Here is a 2,930-nt window from a genome sequence, read left to right as displayed (position 1 = left end):
TTGGGTAGAGCGTTGAAGCTTTCACATGTAGAGACTTTTCTTGGAGTTAAATGCCAGTTTTGGTGCCAGTTTGGGCGTTTAACTCCAGCTTTTATGCCAGTTCCGGCGTTTTGATGCCAGAATTTTTATGCTGCCTTGGAACGCCAGTTTGGGCCATCAAATCTCAGGAAAAGTATGGACTATTATATATTTCTGAATAGCCCTGGATGTCCACTTCCCAACACAATTGAGAGTGCGCCAATTGAGCTTCTGTAGCTCCGGAAAATTCACTTCGAGTGCAGGGAGGTCAAAATCCAACAGCATCTGTAGTCCTTTTTCAGCCTCTGAATAAGATTTTTGCTCAGGTCCCTCAATTTCAGCCAGAAAATACCTGAAATCACAGAAAAACACACAAACTCATAGTAAAGTCCAGAAATATTATTTTTGAATAAAAACTAATAAAAATATACTAAAAAGTAATTAAAACATATACTGAAAACTACCTAAAAATAATGCCAAAAAGCGTATAAATTATCCGCTCATCAACCTTCTTCTGACTTCTATGGAAGAAGCATCTCAATTCCTGCAATTGGAGCAAACAACTTTGAGCTTAAGCCTCAATTAGTTTCTCTAATGCAGCGAATTGCAAGTATGATGGACTTCCATTGGAAGATCCTCATCAGTTTTTAGCTGAAGTCTTGCAAATCTGTGACACTATTAAGACCCATGGGGTTGACCCTAAGGTCTTCAGAATTATGCTCTTCCCATTTGCTGTAAGAGACAGAGCTAGGACATGGTTGGACTCACAACCTAAAAAAAGCCTGAACTCTTGGGAAAAGCTAGTCAATGCCTTCTTGGCAAAGTTCTTTCCACCTCAAAAATTGAGTAAGCTTAGAGTGGAAGTCCAGACCTTCAGACAGAAGGAAGGAGAATCCCTCTATGAAGCTTGGGAAAGATACAAGCAATTGATCAGAAGGTGTCCTTCTGGCATGCTTTCAAAATGGAACATCATATGCATATTTTATGATGATCTGTCTGAACTGTCCAAGATGTCATTGGATAACTCTGCTGGTGGATCTCTTCATCTGAAGAAGACGCCTGAAGAAGCCCAGGAACTCATTGAAATGGTTGCAAATAACCAATTCATGTACACTTCTAAAAGGAATCCTATGAATAATGGGACAACTCAGAAGAAAGGAGTTCTTAAGATTGATACTCTGAATGCCATATTGGCACAGAATAAAATATTGACTCAGCAAGTCAATATGATCTCTCAGAGTCTGACTGGAATGCAAGCTGCATCCAGTAGTAATAAAGAAGCATCTTCTGAAGAAGAAGCTTATGATCTTGAGAACCATTCAATGAAAGAGGTGAATTACATGGGAGAACCCTATGGAAACACCTACAATCCTTCATGGAGGAATCATCCTAATCTCTCATCGAAGGATCAACAGAAGCCTAATGAAGGCTTCAATAATAATAATGGTGGGAGAGCACGGTTTGGCAATAACAAACCTTTTCCATCATCTTCTCAGTAACATACAGAGAATTCTAAGAAGAGCCACTCTGACATAGCAACTGTAGTCTCTAATCTATCTAAGACCACTCTCAGTTTCATGACTGAAGCAAGGTTCTCCATTAGAAATTTGGAGGCACAAGTGGGTCAGCTGAGTAAGAGAATTACTAAAACTCCTCCTAGCACTCTCCCAAGCAATACAGAAGAAAATCCCAAAAGAGAGTGCAAGGCCATAACCATGAGCAACATGGCCGAACCTGGAGAGAGTAAGGAGGACGTGATCCCTATTGAGAAAAACCTCATGGGATGTCCTCTGAACAAAAAGAAGTTCCCCTTTGAGGAACCAAGGGAATCTGAGGCTCATACAGAGACCATAGAGATTCCACTGAACCTACTTCTGCCATTCATGAGCTCTGATGAGTATTCTTCCTCTAAAGAGGATGAACATATTGTTGAAGAGCAAGTTGCTAAGTACCTTGGAGCAATCATGAAGCTGAATGCCAAGTTATTTGGTAATGAGACTTCGGAGGATGAACCTCCATTGCTCATCAATGAACTGAGTACCTTGTTTAGGTAGAAATTACCTCAGAAGAAACCGGACCTCGGAAAATTCTTAATACCTTGTACCATAGGCACCATGACATTTGAGAAGGCTCTGTGTGACCTAGGGTCAAGTATAAACCTCATGCCCCTCTCTGTAACGGAGAAACTAGGGATCCTTGAGGTGCAAGCTGCAAAAATCTCACTAGAGATGGCAGATAATTCAAGGAAACAGGCTTATGGACTTGTAGAGGATGTCTTGGTAAAGGTTGAAGGCATTTACATCCCTGCTGACTTCATAATCCTGGACACTGGGAAGAGTATGGATGAAACCATCATCCTTGGCAGACCCTTCCTAGCGACAGCAAAAGCTGTGATTGATGTTGACAGAGGAGAGTTGGTCCTTCAAGTGAATAAGGACTACCTTGTGTTTAAGGCTAAAGAATCTCCTTCTTTACACATGGAGAAGAAGCATGACAAGCTTCTCTCAATGCAGAGTCAAACAGAACCCCCACATTCAAACACTATGTTTGGTGTTGGGAGGCACCAACCATGCTCTGAATATCTGTGAAGATCCATGAGAGCTCACTGTCAAGCTATTGACAATAATGAAGCGCTTGTTGGGAGGCAACCTAATTTTTATTTATCATGTGAAGTCACAAAAACAACTGCAAAAATCAAAGCGAATTCGAAAACAGTAGTAAAAACAGCACACCCTGGAGGAGGAGCTTACTAGCATTTAAACGCCAGTAAGGGTAGCAGAATGGGCGTTAAGCCCCTAGTCTGGCACCATTCTGGGCGTTTAACGCCAGAAATGGGCACCAGACTGGCATTTAACACCAGAAAAAGGCACCAGACCGGTATTTAACGCCAGAAAGGGGCACAAAGCTGGCAT

At 41.6% G+C, this 2,930-nt stretch overlaps 1 non-coding gene across 1 annotated transcript; it reads right to left on the bottom strand.

Annotated features, from left to right (window-relative positions):
- Positions 1–866: 866 nt before the first annotated feature.
- Positions 867–970, bottom strand: LOC112761525 (small nucleolar RNA R71). Its single transcript, XR_003181917.1, has one exon. It is a non-coding gene; the product is annotated as a small nucleolar RNA R71 (small nucleolar RNA).
- Between the last annotated feature and the right edge of the window lie 1,960 nt (positions 971–2,930).

Source organism: Arachis hypogaea, chromosome 16, assembly GCF_003086295.3.
Source record: "Arachis hypogaea cultivar Tifrunner chromosome 16, arahy.Tifrunner.gnm2.J5K5, whole genome shotgun sequence".
Classification (NCBI taxonomy): Eukaryota; Viridiplantae; Streptophyta; class Magnoliopsida; order Fabales; family Fabaceae; genus Arachis; species Arachis hypogaea.
This window is presented reverse-complemented; position numbering and strand designations above follow the sequence as displayed.